The sequence below is a fragment of the Zootoca vivipara genome, chromosome 16 (assembly GCF_965207765.1).
Source record: "Zootoca vivipara chromosome 16, rZooViv2.hap1.1, whole genome shotgun sequence".
In the NCBI taxonomy this organism is placed as follows: domain Eukaryota; kingdom Metazoa; phylum Chordata; class Lepidosauria; order Squamata; family Lacertidae; genus Zootoca; species Zootoca vivipara.
In genome coordinates this window covers 26463835-26480874 of record NC_142599.1, presented here as the reverse complement: position 1 = coordinate 26480874, position 17040 = coordinate 26463835, and the positions used below count along the sequence as shown (strand labels likewise).

At 50.5% G+C, this 17040-nt stretch overlaps 1 protein-coding gene across 5 annotated transcripts in view; it reads right to left on the bottom strand.

Moving 5' to 3' along the window:
• Positions 1-17040, bottom strand: part of ARHGEF2 (Rho/Rac guanine nucleotide exchange factor 2) — a 120313-nt gene that overhangs the window by 39050 nt on the left and 64223 nt on the right. The window lies entirely within an intron of this gene.

The following is a 17040-nucleotide window of genomic DNA, read 5'->3' as shown; positions in this document are numbered from 1 at the left end:
CAGCAGTTTAAGGCTGCTGGGTCACTGCCTCCTTGACTCTATAAATTCTCCCCTGGTGCACCTTACCCTATAAAAATAAGAATACTCAGAATAGCATATTTTGCACAACCCACTAGGAGAGTGATGCTTGGGGAGTGGCCCAGCTGCGCCCCTACCTGGAGAGGGGCAGCCTAACTTCTGTTGTCTGAGTTCTGGTAACCTCTAGGTTAGATTAGATTGCCGCAACACATTGTATGGGGCTTGGAAACCCCTAGTTTAAGGCCTGCTTTTAGCACACCAGCAACACGGAACTAGAGGTCTGAAGGTTGTCCCTTTGAGCGTGCGCTGCTGAGAAGGCATTTCAAGACACACACTCACTTCCCTCGGCCGCAGGGCCTCGCTGTCCTGTGTGACTTGAGAAGGGGAGGATCAGTAAAGGCAGACATTTCATGAGTACGGTACCTCCGATAGGCTTCCTAGGAACCCACTATTTAGAAACCAGCAGGCGAAACTGTCACAAGGAGGGAAGCAGGTTGGGCAATTTCCTGGTTAGTCTGGTGAGGCCGAGCAGATGAGCTGGATTGCAAAGTCTCTGCTTCTGAGAACGAGAGAGAGGCAGGAAACGGGTCCCGGGAGCTGAAGGGTGGTCCTTGTCAGATTGGGGGGTGGAGCATGGTGGGGCAGGGCTGGGGCTTGTGATGTCTGGCAGGGGCACAGGATGGGGCACAACTGTGCTGAGCACTTCTAAGGGTGAAGCTTGAAGGACACCCATCAAATCAGAATTCAGCCTGCACTCTTGACCTTGGGTCCTGAGGTTTCAAGGCTTCCTTTGGTGGAAAGTAGTGCCCCCTGAGGGGGGATACCTGGGAGAGGACACTCAGGGGCGTAGTGGGGGGGCTGGGGGGCCCGGGCACATTTTTAGAGGGGGTGCAACCATACACACCCCCCCAGCATCCCTCATTAGAGCCTGGCTCCAGCACGCAACAAGCTCTCTCACGCCCAGCCAAGGGCGTAGGAAGGGGGAGCGGGCCGCCCCAGATTCCACTCTGGGAGGGATGACAAGATGGCCCCTGCCTCCCCCCAGCTGTAGAGCGGCCGAGGGCGCGCACAGTCTGTACGGGCTGCCTCTCTCGCACCATTCTGTACAGACTGCGTACGTGCGGGATGCCGCACATGCGCAGTCCGTATGGGCTGCGCTGCCCCGGGTGCCGGAGAGGGTTCCTGTGCCCAGCAGCAGCAGCTCTGCTCTCAAGTCAGGTCTGACCCGGGGACAGAGGAGAGGCGGTGGCAGCAGCAATGCCAGGGCGGCGCCACTCTGCTGCACTGGGCTGTCACATGAGGGAACAGCCAGCTCCCTTGCGTCCAGCCACAGCTCTGCTCCTTTGTCAGGCCTGACCAGGGAGGAGGACAGTCGCAGTACAGCGTTGCCTCCCATCTCCTTGGCTGGCACCATTCTTGAGCCCAACCCAGGTGGCGGAAGCATACGCTCTACCACTGTTGGGCACTAGAGGTGGGGGGAGGGCAGGGGGCGCCGGAGGTGTAAATGACTTTCAGGCTTTGAAAAGCCAGTATCACTGCATCAAGTTAATCCGTTTTGTTGAATTAAATAAAATGAATAGTTTTAATTGGATTTTGAATAATTTTACAATGAATTGTTACTGTTTTGCATTTTTGTGTGTTGCTATCTCCTTTAGTGGGTTGTGCAAACCACTATTTTGAATAATGCTTTTTATAGGGGTGGGAGGCACTGTGGATGAGTTTATGGAACCAAGGTGGCAGTGGCCCGGAAAGGTTTGAGAACCACTGGTGGAGGAAGAGGAGTGTGGGGGCGGGGAAAGCACCGCCCCCGGCAGCGCGACCCCGGTAGGGTGGCATTCCGGCTGCCCCCTGCCCGTGCTGGGTGCCACTCCCCTGCAGGTGACATGCCCCGCCCCTGTGGGTGGCATGCCACGTCCCTGGGGCGCACACCAGCCACGCCCAGGCCTACTCTTCGCCTCTCCCCAGTGTCGGAGCATGAAGCTCCGCCACTGTTGGGAACCACTGCCTTAGATAAAGGGGAACTTTACGCCAAGGTGGTCAACCTTTTCCCAGCCTCATTCACTCTTGGGCAACCCTCTGGGGGCCACACATCAATGCTGGGTGTGGTCAAAAGTGGAAGCATGTGCCCATCTCTCTCATGTACATGGTCCCTCCTCTCATCTGCTAAGTGCAGGTCAGCTGATGAAAGGGGGCTTATCTCACCACCACCACCACTCATCAGATGGACAGTCTGATGTCCATTTGGGTTGTGAGGACAAAGCGGGGAGGGGAGAACCATCTACAACACCTTGAGTGCCTTGGAGGAAGAGGTGGCCTATAAATGTAATAAATAAATAAATAAATTGCCTGGTGTTTTCTACACTGATGGACAGTGTCTCTCCAGGGCTTTTGATGGGGAATATTCCCAGTCCTACCTAAAGATGGTGGGGATTGAACCTGGCACCTGTTGATGCAATCCATGTGCTCTACCACTAAGCCATGGCCCTTGCAAAGTCTTAAGATTACAGTCTCAGGACAAGAAGGGTTTGAAATTTAAATACGCTTCTTTGCTGCTTGTTTGGTTCCAAAGGAGATACGGGGCTCATTTGCAGAGAAGATGCCAAGTTTGGTGTCCTCTATCTGCCCAGGCCAAGCAGACAGACAAAGGGGACCTTGTTCTCTGTTGCATGCCTACAGAACCTCTGCCCTGAGAGGAGTGAGCCTGTCTGCCCCTCTCAGCAGAGACAAGCTTTGGGTCTCCAGAGCAGCAGCAGGAGGGAGTTCAGCAATACAAATATGTTATTCTGTACTGTTTGGGCGGCAGCCAGAAGGCAGGAGCGATTGCAGCATCAAGCGAGAGGAAGTTGGCTAGATAATCTAAAAAAACACAGAGAGAGAGCTCAACCTACCACTCCCTTCCACACTGCAACTGCTTGAAAATCACAGTTGCCTGGGGGCTCTTTGGGATGGATTTGTGGAAGACAGGAAGGCGGCAAGTATTTATAAAACGTTTCTGCAAATCAAAACTGTGACATACAAGTTTGGTGCAACGGCCCATGCAGCAAACAAGTGGAGCAGCCCTGTTTGTACAGCTGGGGGGGGGCGGGGAGCCTGAGGTGTAGATGATTATTATTTTTAAATATAGTGTCCTCCATCAAAGTACATAATGCTTCGTAGCAGCCATTGCCAAACTACTGCCCTCTGGGTGTTTTTGGACTCCAGCTGACTGGATGTCACGAGCTCTTTGGAGACTTCTTGGTAGGGCTGGTCAGACAGGGGGGAGGATTGGGATGGGAATGTGGAGCTGGACCCTCAGGGAGGGGGCCCAGGGGCCTGGGAGGCGTTGATTCAGGATGCTGGAGAGGGGCAAGTAGGATGTCTGAAGAAAGGCAAAAAGCCTCCTAACACCAGCTCACCATTCCTGGCCAGTTTTAGCCATGCAGGGGGGCAGCCTATATGTCAATAAAGATGTTGAATTGCATGGGGGCAGGGGAAATACCTGCCTCACTCCAAATATCAGGATCAGTTGGACCTTGAGCAAAACCCACCAACTGGATTCTCCAAAAGCAAGGAGGTAGTCTAGAGCAGGCATCCCCAAACTGCGGCCCTCCAGATGTTTTGGCATACAACTCCCATGATCCCTAGCTAACAGGACCAGTGGTCGGGGAAGATGGGAATTGTAGTCCAAAACATTTGGAGGGCCGAAGTTTGGGGGTGCCTGGTCTAGAGTTTCCTGCCCCCCCCCTCATCCAGGAGTTCTAATACTAAGGCCCATACTGTCACACAGACCTACAACCGCTCCCCTCAGCGAATCTATGCAGGAGGGGGTTTATCACTGCCTCTCAGCTCATCAAATGATCAATATGAAATGGGGAGGGAGCTTCACCCATCTCAGTGCTAATTTTTCTTCATTGCTGCTACTGCTGCCAAAATGGGTGGGATGGTGAGAGATCAGAAAAAACTGCTTGGGGGTGGAGTGGGGACTGGGTTAGCTCCTCCCAACATACAATTAGCCACCCCTGGCCTTAAGGGGGGAAACTCCTATTATGGTAGCAGAAAAGTATACTTTTAGGCAAACTGAAAAATTTGGGTATCCAAGTGAGAGGCACCCCCCTTTCTCTCCCCTCCCCACACACCAAGCCCACTCTGATTTTTTTTATAATCTGCTTTAAATGGGGCCAAGCAGCTGGAAGCTTCTTCAGCGTTAACCCCACTGAGCCATGGGGATGGATTCCCTTGCAGCACTTAAGCACCTCTCCATGCCACAGATTTCAAGGTAAAAGGAGATGTGCTTGTCCTTGTCCAGCACCCCACCCTGCTCTGACAACTGCCACAAGGGAAGAGCTGAGATTTCAGGATTGCTGCAAATATTGCTAAAGCAGGGCTGGCAATGCACAGAGTGGCAGCCTTGCTGGTGCCAAAGGGTGGACAATACGAAGGAGCATACGGTACATGTGGTGGGAAAGGACATCTTTGACTGAAGTGTAGTTGTTGGTGTGTAGGACAAGAACCCGGAAGACCAGGATTCAAATCTCCACTGGGCCATGTACCTTGGACTAGTCAATGTCTCTCAACTTAGTCTACCTCACAGGGTTGTCATGCAGGTGTAATGAGGAGGAGGAGAACCATGTGCTTGCCACCTTGAACTTCTTGTGGGGGGAGATGAATGCAATAAGCAAATAAATTAAGAGCATGCATACTTTTGAGTTTCACAGACCTTTTCTGGGGAAACAGCAGTTTCAAATGCCTTTCTACCAGTGATTCCTTTCTGCCACTGGTTCAACATCACCAGTCACACAGGTTTGCAGTCTAGGACCCCCAGCACTGCCCTTGCAGAGGAAAGCTGCATGTGGTTACTTTAAGCAGAAAAAACGGTGCCTTCTTCAGTGCCCTGGCTTGGTGCGGACCAAGTCCTAAATCAACCTTTGTTAATTTAGTGCACCCATCAGCCCCATCCAGCCCAAAACATCTGGAAGGCACCACGCTGGCAAAGGCTACCCAAAATTGTTTCATAATGTCTCCTCAATTGGTACTTTTTGCCTGGGCACTGGCGGCTTTCAGTTTTTGCAGACAATTGAGCAGCTGTGGGTTGAATGAGAACAACCAGATTCTCAGTTCATGTCCATCCCAACTTCCGCTCCTCTTAGCTGGTCTAGCCAGGAGGAAAGGAGCTAGGAAAAGAGGCAGGGACTGCCTAATCTGTTCCCCATATCCCCATCCCCAGAACCCTGCTCAGTTTGATGGGGAAAGGGGGGATAGGCTGGTTGGCTGGCATTGTGCCCGGTCTACAAATCTAGATTTAATGGGTGCAAAGCTGTAGAGCCTCGGATAAAGCCTGCTGAAGATGTGACCCACTTTTTTCTTTCTTTTTAAGAACACTGAGGCTCTCTGAGCTGATGGAGAAGAATCAATTGGGGGGATTGGGAGTGGGAAGTAGGTGCCAGGGCTCAAGTTAAGCCCCCACCCATCTCAACAGCTGGAAAATATCTAGGCTGAAAGCACAAGCGCCATCAGCCTGATCTCAGTGCAGCAACAGCCTACATCTTGGTTTTCAACCTTTCCCCCCGCTCTGGATCATTTTGAAATAGTCAGGAGTCTTGGCAAGCCCATCAGCATTGGCATAATTGCCAAAATGAGTACTGTATTATGAAAATCATGGGTCCTAGGTCAAGGCCTTCGAAGGGAAAAGCTGTAGCTCAGCGGTACAGCTTCTACTGTATGCAGGAGGTCTCAGCTTCAAACCCTACTGACATTTTCAGGTAGGGCTGGGCGGTGCTGCAGAGAATGGGTTTGGGTCCTGGTGAAAAATGGAAGGCCCCCACCCCCCCAGCATGGGCAGACGAGCTAAACATATTTACATGGGATATAAAATAAATGCATGGTCTCATTTTAATAATAGTAATAATCATACCTGTTGAGAATATTAAGATCCTAATGGCGAATATCAATAACATAAGCACCCACACAATCATTACTGAACTATCTGTACACTTAAACGTTAAACAACAACGGTGGTTGTGTTCGCACAGTGTTTGCTTTTGAAAACACACAAATGAGACTGTGCATCATAAAATGAGCCTGCACCATTATAATGTCAAAGAGCAGGAGCGAATGTTCGCAGAGAGTTGGAAATACTCAGAAGCGCTCAGTTCATGACACAAGTTCCCAAGGTATTATTCAGAATTGTGCATGCATTGAACATAGTACATAGGTTTTGTTAAGAATTTCATGAAACATATGCAAGAGAGTCTGGCCCCGGGACCCCTTCTGGACTGCTGGGCCTGGTAATTTGTACCCGCTCTCCTGTCTCTCATATGGAGAGCTACTGTCAGTCAGTGTAGACAATATTGAGCTAGATGGACCAACGTCCTGAGTACCAATGAGTAGGCAGCTCCTATATTGCTGGCTTGTTGAATAGAGAACTATCTGCGCACCAGAGCACTCTCCCCTCCTGCAGTTTCCTACAACTAATATTCAAGAACACTGACTACCCCTCCAGATCTAAATCATGGGTGGGGGCAAAGGGAAGAGTGAGTAGCTGGGAATGGCTGCTACAGGAGCAACCGAGAACGCGGGCACTTGAGATGTCCACAGAGATACATGAATTGTGGGCAGTAATTTCTGAGCTGCCTGAATAACAGTCCTAAAAGCTTAAGAGATTCTAAATGTGGGGCACTCTGACCATAAGCATCCAGTGTTTATGGTGCTATATTAATCTTGGTATCAGGCAGCCCCGCAACCTGGGACAGAAGAGGCAGAGGCCGGTGTTTTGGATATGAGGAGGGGGCCGATCTGGCTGTCATTTGGCCCCTTCCTTCTCTCTGCCTCTTGCTCTTCTTCCCTCCGCCACTCTAACAGAGCCTGGGAGCTCCCTGGGGCAGGGACCATGGCTCCTTGGCTGCTTTCTAAAATGCTTATCAAGTCATAAAAAGTAGTGAGAAGCTTTGCCTTTTTTAAAAAAGGACAAAAAGAAACAGTCAGTAACTCACAAAGGTTCGACATAAATCAAAGTCTTTGGGGGGGGTATGGGGGAGAAGGGAAGCCCCCAGAGGATAAATGCTCTAGCTTTGGTTGGGGGGGAAGGGTTAAAGGTCACATGCCCCACATTCACCCATGCATGGCTGAGCAAGAGAAATTCAATTCCAGGGAAGAGTTTTGGTGGTGGTGGAAGGGACAGTGGAATTGTACCAGGTGCTGACAGCCTGAAAGCCTTTAACAAAGCATCCTATGAGGAAAAATCTGGCATTTCAGCCTAGAGCTGCCAGTCCTGGGCTCCTGCAATGTGAAGGGGCGGTAGAGGCCATCTAGGCCGACCCTCTGGCCCAAAGGCAGGATCACCAACCCCCTCCTGTGTTTACATCCCCAGGCAATCTGACACAGACCTACCCAAGCTAACCCTGGAAATGAGCAGAATTAGAAGCATTTCAGGCCGTTTCAGATCACCGTTGGGATAGCTGTGGCTACCTGAATTTGTTGTGCCCACCTCCACCTTCAAACCAGACAACTGCATGCTGCTGTTGCAGGAATACTTTTTTGCACACCTGGCCACACAGAAATGCAGATTTGCTGTGCTCTGCAAAGCAGCTTGATCTTGTGTGTGTCAACGATGCAAGGGGGGGAGCAAAGGGCACCCAATTTCAAATGCCTCCCAAGAGCCCGGCTGTTGCACTGTTTGCCACACAGCCCCACCTAAATGAAGTCACACACACAGCCCCACCTAAATGAAGTCTCTCACACACACACACACACAGAGAGAGAGAGAGAGAGAGAGAGAGAGAGAGAGAGAGAGAGAGAGAGAGAGAGAGAGAGAGAGAATGTTTTTTGCCTTTGCGGTTTGCCTTGGATACACTGAATGTGGATTCCATGTAGGAATCAATAGCTGTCTGTAGGTGGTCTTTTATTATCCAGGGAACATTATCAGTGTACATTTACAGAGTCAACAAAAGCAAGACTGAAAGCTCCATTTCAATGGTGGAAGATCCAGCAGAGAGGGAAGGGGCAAATGTGTCTCCCCTAATCCTTTCTAAAACAAAACAAAACACTTGAGCATCTAACCATTCGGCAGCAAATATGTATACTGTATAAAGAAAACACACACACACAAGTATGCTTCTGCATGAGCACACACAAACAAATGAGCACAGCTCTACTGTTTACTCCCTGTCCTGTGCTCCTACTATGCTCTGCAGGAAGCCAAAGCAGCAGCATCGTACAGAGGACTAGCCTCTTTCTAAAGCATCAGTGCCAACCTTGCAACAGCGATCCTTGCAAATACTCGTGTTTCTCCTAAAATAAGACACGTCTTATATTTATTTTTCCTCTAAAAAAATACATCACGGCTTATTTTCGGGGGATGTCTTATTTTTTTATTAAGCATGGTACAGCATTGTTAAGTATGGTACGGGGCTTTCTTGCGCCGCCCGCTGAGCCTGCTGCTGGGTCCCAGGGCTTCACGCGGCACGGCTGAGGCTGCTGCCGGCTCCTGCCGGCTCCTGCAGCTTTGCGCGCCGCCCGCTGCTGGGTCCTGGGGCTTCACGCAGTGCAGCGCGGCTGAGGCTGCTGCCGGGTCCTGCGGCTTCGCGCGCAGCCCGCTGCTGGGTCCTGGGGCTTGGCGCGGCTGAGGCTGCTGCTGCTGCCGGCTCCTGCGGCTTCATGCGCCGCCCGCTGCTGGGTCCCTGGGCTTCACGCGGTGCGGTGTGGCTGGGGCTGCTGCCGGCTCCTGCCGAGTCCTGTGGCTTCGCGCACCGCACCGCGTGAAGCCCAGGGACCCAGCAGCGGGCGGCGCGCGAAGCCGCAGGACTCGGCAGGAGCCAGCAGCAGCCCCAGCTGCGCCGCGCCGCGTGAAGCCCATGGACCCGGCAGCGGGTGGCGCGCGAAGCCACAGGACCCGGCAGGAGCCAGCAGCAGCAGCCTCAGCCGCGCGAAGCCGCAGGACCCGGCAGCGGGCTCAGCGGGCGGCGTGCGAAGCCGCAGGACCCGCTGCTGGGTCCCTGGGCTTCACACAGTGCGCCGCGGCGCGGCTGGGGCTGCTGCCGGGTCCTGCGGCTTCGCCTGGGGCCCGTTCAGTCGGAGCTCTGTGCGTCGCTGTGCTGGGGCTCCCGCTGGGCTGGGGCGCGGCGCGGCGCGCACTGCTGCGTTTGCCGGCTCCCGTTGGGTCGGGTAGGTACCGGTACCCCCAAACACGTCTTATTTTGGGGGGATGTCTTACATTTTTTTGCCTTTAAAAGATCGTGCCATGGCTTATTTTAGAGGCACGTCTTATTTTAGGAGAAACACGGTAGCTGGTCTCCAATGGACCTTAGCTGAGCCCAGTGTCCACTCTGCTTCCCTCTCGCCATAACCTCCTCTGTCTACAAGTGGGGGGTGCGGAGGAGCAGGGAGGAGAAAGGGTTGGGCTCCAGAATACAATAGCGGCTCAATGTTTCTGGCTTCAGTCTGAGCTACTAGTTGGGAATTGAGCCAGGTAGATAAAAAAGAGCAGAGCTGGAAGGAATGGTGTGCGGAAAGTTGATAGAGAAAAGTTTTCTCTCTCTCTGTCCTAACATGAGAACTCGTGGACACTCAAGGGAGCTGAATGTTGGAAAATTCAGAACAGGTAAAAGAAAGACCTTCTTCATGCAGTGCACAGTTAAAACTATGGAACAGGAGGCAGTGATGGCCGCCAACTTGGGTGGCTTTAAAAGAAGACTGGACAAATTCATGAAGGGATGGCTACTAGGCACAATGGCCATGCTCTGCCTCCACGGTCAGAGGCAGAAACGCACCTGAATACCAGTTGCTGGAAATTGCAGGAGGGGAGCGTTCTCTTGTGTTCCAGTCCTGCTTTGGGGTTCCCCATTGGGCCATCTGGTTGGCCACTGTGAGAATAGGATGCTGACCGAGATGGGCCACTGGCTTCATCCAGCAGGCTCTTTTTAGGTTGCCCTGCAGAGTTCCCTTGTGCTCGAATCCTGCACATGGGCTTCTCACAGGCATCTGGTTGGCCACTGGGAGAACAGGATTTAGGATTAGCGGAAGTGAAACCCACACCTACACAGGGCTGTTTGCCTGCCAGTCAGTCAGTCACATCTGGCCTCAGCCTGGCCTCAGTTTCTCCCTTCCTTTTTCATCTTCTTCACTTTCAACACTGACAATGTAAGCTCCTGGGGGCAGGGTCTCATCTTTTTTAAAAAATAAATAAGAGTTAGAAAGGCAGCATCCCCAGCAATGCAGGGCATAGGAACATTAAGAAAAGCCCTTCCAAATCAGACCATTAGCCCACCTAGTCTAGAATCCGGTTCTTGCAGTGGCTGATTAGACTGCCTCCAAGCCCAGGAGCCCACTCCCCTCCTGCAGTTTCCAGCAGCAACAGCATCTGCATAAATACCTTAAGTACCGTATATTCCGGTGTATAAGACGACTGGGCATATAAGATGCCCCCCCCCCACTTTTTCAGTTAAATATAGAGTTTGGGATATACTCGCCGTATAAGAAATATGACCCGGCGCATAAGACGACCCCTGACTTTTGAGAAGATTTTCCTGGGTTAAAAAGTAGTCTTATACGCAGGTGCCTTATATCAGGTGCCTTCCTTCTTCCTCATACAAAGGAAAAAAAGCAGCCAGGAGGGTTTTAAGACACCGCAAAGAGATCATTGGCTCAGGTCAAGCAAAGAAATGAAAGTGAAATTGAGGTTACAGGTTCCTCTGGAAACAATTTTTCTCCTCTCGATCAAGCAACCCACAGAGTCCCAGGCCTCCTGGAACCTGACATGTGGAGCACTGATCTGAAGCGTATTTATACATACAGAACTTGAAATCTTCTTTCTCAGAGTTTATTTAATCCCAAGGAAATATCGCTGCTCTGTTCACAGCTCTTTCAGGATTTGCCCTTTGGTCTGAACATATATATTGGGGTAGGGTGGGGTAGGACACCCTGGCCATGAATCTAGGTATAAAATCTCCTAACCTCAAAGGCAAGGATGAAGCGGAAGGTTTGATGTTCCTGTAAAAGCAGCTGAGTGGGAGAGAAATGAGTTTAACTTGCTCTCCACAAGCCACTGTGACAGCCTCATGTAGACTAATAGACACATAGGAAGCTGTCTTTATACTGAGGAGGAGCATTGGTCCATCTGGCTCAGTATTGCCTACACTGGCTGGCAGCAGCTCTCCAGGGTTTCAGGCAGGATTCTCTACCAAACCTACCTAGAGATGCTGCCTCTAGGGATTGAACCTGGGACCTTTTGCATGAAAAGGCAATGCTCCACCACTGAACCTATGGGGAACGGGGGAGCTCTGTGCACTACATGAAGAAGGACTTCTTGTTCAACCTGAAAACATCCCAGTGGACTGGGCCCATGTGGCGGCGGTGCAACGCTGTTTAGATTTTCCACCTCAAGTTATCAAAACATTTCTGACCGCCCACTCTTAAAGGCTCTCTGAACACTGCTGGACTACAACTCCCATCATCCTTCCCAATCACTGGCCACGCTGGCCAGGGATGATGGGAGATGGAGTCCAACAGCACCTGAGGTGTCCCAAGCTCCCCATCCCTGTAGCAAAATGTTGTAGTGCTTGTGTTAACCTTTGGGGGATCTTTGCCCCTTTGAGGCGTGCAGAGTTCTTAGTATAAGAACCTAAGAGGAACCTGCTGGATCAGGCCACTAGCTCATCTAGTCCAGCATCTTGTTCTCACAGTGGCCAACCAAACGCCCCAAAGGGGAGCCCGCAAACAAGACCTGAGCACCATAAGAATGTAAGGAGAGCCTGCTGCATCAGGTCAATGGCCCATCTTGTCCAGGACAATATGCCTGTGGGAAACCCGCAAGCAGGACTCAAGCACAGGAGAACTCAGGTCCCCCTGTCATTTTCATGCCTTAAAGGGAAAAAAAGTAAAGGTAAAGGTACCCCTGACCATTAGGTCCAGTCGTGACCGACTCTGGGGTTGCGCGCTCATCTCGCATTATTGGCCAAGGGAGCCGGCGTATAGCTTCCAGGTCATGTGGCCAGCATGACAAAGCCGCTTCTGGCAAACCAGAGCAGCACATGGAAACGCCGTTTACCTTCCCGCTGTAGCGGTTCCTATTTATCTACTTGCATTTTGACGTGCTTTCGAACTGCTAGGTTGGCAGGAGCTGGGACCAAGCAACGGGAGCTCACCCCGTCACAGGGATTCGAACCACCGACCTTCTGATCAGCAAGCCCTAGGCTCAGTGGTTTAACCACAGTGCCACCTGGGCTTAAAGGGAAAAACTCTTACCCAAATCTCTAAATGCAGATTGGCTGCCTCTGCCAATCACTAGAGACAGAGTTCTAGGCTTGATGGGTCTTTGGCCATTCTCATCTCTAAATTGCTTAGACCCTTTCTCTGTTCCACCCAGGCAACAGATGTCACCAGCATGGGGGGCAGGGAAGATAAATATTTGAAAAAATAACTTGTAGAAAAAGTAAAAGTTGGCAAAGCATTCAAAACATACATACATACATACATGCAAGCAAGCAAGCAAGCAAGCAAGCATTATCTGAAACTATGTTTGCTAAGCTGGTGTCCTCCAGATACCCTGGACTACAACTTCCATCATGTTGGCTGGTCCTGATGGGTGTTGTAGTATAAAATGGCTGTGCTGGCTAAGGATGATGGGAGTTGAAGTTTAGTTTTTCCATTTATATCCTACCTTTCCTCCAAATAGCTCAAGGTGCTATACATAGTTCTCCTCCACCCCATTTTATCCTCAGAACTACTCTGTGAGGCAGGTTAAGCTAGGAGGCAGTGAATGGCCCAAGGTCTCCTGGTGAGTTTCATGGCCATGTGGGGTTTTGAACTCCGGTCTCTCCCAGCTCCTAGTCCAACACATATCAAGAAGGCACCAGTTGGGCTCACAGAAACACAGAAAGATGCCTTATCCTGAGTCAGGCCATAGGTCTGTCGAGCTCAGCATTGTCTTCTCTGACAGGCAGCAGCTCTCCAGGGTATCCGCCAGGGCTCTCTCTTAGCAGTCTGCCCTAAACAAAGAGATCCACTTCTTCCACAACATCCCAAGAGAACAAAGGACAGACAGATCAATTCAGCTGCTGGCAATCTCAACACAGGAATGAGATGGCGCAAGGCGGCTCCCCTTCCCCTGTCCCCCACCCCCACTCCCCGCTTCACCCCACATGAATGCACATGGCCACCCTCTTCCTCTGATCTCCACAAACAATAACAATGGGGGAAAGAGGCCAGAATTTGCAGTGCCTATAATGAATTTGTGGATTATTATTGACTAAAGGACATGGCAGCTGTTTGGGGAGGGGTCCTCAGGAGATGGCCGCATTCCAAAGGCCTGGCTCATTCATTCTTGGAGAAGCTCAAAATAATTGGGGAGGGGGAGAGAGGACTGACAACATGGGACTTGTTTTGAGTTAATGCCAGGATCACTCATCCTGCTAAGTACTCTATAGAGAAAGCCCCCACACCCAGCAATTTCAGGGCTCCCTGCTACAGGATTCACCATTAGGGTTTTTTCTCCCCTGATGAGAAAGGTGTTTCTAATTTTGGCAACCAATCCTTAACAGTAGTGGCAATCTTACACCTTCTCCAATATAACATCCAGATAAAATTCTCTCTGCCACTAATTTTAAAAATTGTGTGAAAGACATGTGTCTGCAGCAAACTGTGTGTGTATTTGTGGAGCGAAAGACATGGCATGAAGGATGGAGAGATATTTGAATGTGGCCATGAACCAAGGCTTTTAATCCTGTATTAGCACATAAAATGAGAGTACTGACCATGTGCAAGGCATAATTTGCAGACTTGCTCAGCCTGGGGCCTGCTTTCAATGGCAGGGATCAGCAAAAGCAGAGAAAGTCACTCTGCATATGCTCAAGGCTATTTTAATTTTTATTATCCCAACAGAGACAGGAGGGGACCCTGAGCATGTGCAGAATGTGGTGTTTCCCATTGTGCAATGACTGAACATGCTCCTGAGCATATGCAGAATGCCTCCCTAGATGTGCAACCACATCCAGGTCAAGAAATGCAACATCCATACAGGACTGAGCACCAGCCTCTTCCTCTAGAATTTAAGCACCAGTGGGGGGAAAAAACACCACTTGGGATTACATGTGGGAGTTCATGAAGCCAGTCACCTCAGTTGCCTTTCCATTACAAAATAGCTTACCTCCAGGGAGAAATCTTAAGGACAAAACAGGGGGGGGGGGAGTTTCTTTGTGGGTTGCCTTAGGTAGGCTTTTGGCTCTTTTCAAACTGCAAGGCCGCATTCACACATGCAGGTTTGTTTGCATGTGTGAACGAGCTTGCTGTAGAACAAACACCAGGCAGCAGGCAGAATTCCTTCTGCCTCACAACCCCAAATGCCTTGCTCTTTCCCATGGAAGTGGTTTCACAGACACTCAGCCGGGTGTCATCATGTCATCAAATGCTGAGTAATGGAGAGAGGCACATGAACAGGGTGATTTTAACTCCTCGGTTAACATAAAACCCTAGTCTTTGGGGGCATGGGGAGTGATTTATTCTTCCACCCCGCCTGCAAAACCTCAAGTTTCCGCTGGAACATCTGCCTTATTATCGCCCGCCTCATTTGGCACCCAAGAGGGGACTTGGGGCTTTGTTGGCAGTGCTGCCCAATACAGCTGCCAACTGCAGAGGGCCTGGCTGGCGCCTCGCCAGCCTGACGGAAACCTCTGCCTCTCCCCACCCGCTCCCCGTTCTCGCAGCACCAGCTGGGGCCCCCGGGAGCCTCCCACCAGACGAGGACGGAAACCAGGCTGCTGGGCTTGCTTTCGAGAACTATTGCATCATGCAAGGCTGCCTCGTTTCACAAGATGCTGGAGGAGGAGGAGAGGGAGGGAATAGGCCACTGCTCTTTATATTTGTAAAATGAGAGGGGCTGGGGTGGAAGTCATGGCCTTCCACCATGGAAGGTGATTTTGAATGACTATGTTGAACTGGTAATTTACCACTGCCCTACATGAATAGGGGCAGGCTGTGGCTGGAGCCCAGCACATGCTCAGGGGCACTCTGCTTGTCACTGTAGCTTCATTACAGTCCTTAGCTCTCCCTTGGCTCTGAAAGGAGCATGCCTGCCCCTGCTCCTTCTCATGCCAAACAATAGGGGCACAACAGAGAGGACCAAAAAAAAAAGTTTACCCCACTCTTCTCCTCCCCCACCCAGCAAAAAAGCCCTAGTGGAACAAAAAAAACACGTTAGCAGGTGTACCAATGAGTCATCTATTCCAACCTCCTCTGCCCCAAGAAAGGATATATTTTACCTAAAACAGGCATCCCCAAACTGCGGCCCTCCAGATGTTTTGGCCTACAACTCCCATGATCCCTAGCTAACAGGACCAGTGGTCAGGGATGATGGGAATTGTAGTCCAAAACATCTGGAGGGCCAAAGTTTGGGGATGCCTGACCTAAAACATCCTCAGCTCCAAGGAGGGAGATTCTCACATTTCTTAAGACGCTCGGCGTTAATTTGAAAGCTTTAGATAGGGCTCGATCTATATCTGCCATGGCATTTGTTCCTTCCATCCTCTGTGGAACTCCCTGACACTTGATATATGCTAACATGTAAGCAGATGCGCAGCAAGACCTCGAGCACTATGTTGCTACAAAGGTTTACTCAGAAGGAATGTCCCACTGACTTCAAGAGGACCTACTCCCTATGTGGCTTGGGGTTGTTGTGCAATAGTGCAAGTTTTTGAGGTCTGAGTTCTATTCCTGCTATGGGTTCAAGGGGCCTTGCTCAAGCCAGATTTCCTCTCAACCTTGATTCCCCCATCTGTAAAATGGAAATATGTCGCAGGGTGTTTGTGAGAACAAATGCAGTGCATTTGCAAGTTAAAAGTGCTATTAGCTATACATATACCGGTATATAAATTTAAAATCCCTTGGGGTACCTTTCAACTCTACAACTGTAAGATTCTATCCCCCACCCCTGTTGGCAAATACACTGCTTAGTTTTAACCAACCCGCTAACACCAGCCTCAAGTATTTAGGCGTGCTCCATATTTACTAAACACATTAATCTGTGGCTGTTTATCCTCAAGTCATGTTAACATTCACTTAAAAGGGGGGGGGGGGAAACTCTGAGAAGGAAAATAGAAGTTTTAAGAAGGAGCAGCTATTTTAAGCTCGGCGGTTCATATTTTGTTTTGAAATAGCTACAAAAATCTGTGCCTGTTATAGACATTCTTCCATCACGCACAACGGCCAATAAATAAATCTCCCCATAAGGGCAGCTGGAGAATAAAAGGTCCCCACCCCCCACCCTCTCTCTGCCTAATGCTGGGGAACTGAAGGGGTTAATGGTGGGAGGAAGCAGATAAACAGAGACTGTTCCCTTTTCTTGGCTGTTTCATTTCACAAGGTTACTCCAAGGCTTTACTTTTGAACATTTTTTTAAAAGAATCCACTGTTAGGTCACTCTTTTCTAGAGAAGCAGAGAGTCGTCCCCCCCCCCCCCGCTCTCCCAAAGTCAGCTTTGAATTAGCTCTTGATTATATTTTGTTTTGACATGGGGGGGGGGGAGAGATACATAAGTAGATCAATTTCAGTCAAAGAAAAAGGCAACCTAACAGGGTGCCCACACCACCAGCACCCCAAAGCAAAAGGGATCTCAAGCCACAATGTGTTAAAAGTCTGCCCAGAAACAGGCGTACAGTTAGCCAAAGTTTCTGAATTGTGGTACCAGTTTTGCAACCTGAGCAGAAGCATAAGGTCCAATATAAAAAAACTCGAAAGAGTTCTGCACTAAACAGAGACACCTTGGAGAATGGCACGTGCTGTGGCCCTTTTGTGGAACCCATCTTGGGCTGGAGGACATCCGTCACCACGTGGCTTGGCTTCGGTGTAGAGAGCCCTCCTTTCCCAACTGGCCCTCTTGGATTAAAAGCCCCCCCCCCACTCCAATATCCCATTGTCTTGCCACACACAAAGGAACAGTAGCAAAAGCCAGGCAAAGGCTGAGCAGCCAGGGAGGCACAGAAGCAGAGGTGAGAGTCAGCTAGAAAACATGGTCCAACTTTTGCTCCCTGGATGCAGGAATCAGAACAGGGGAAACCA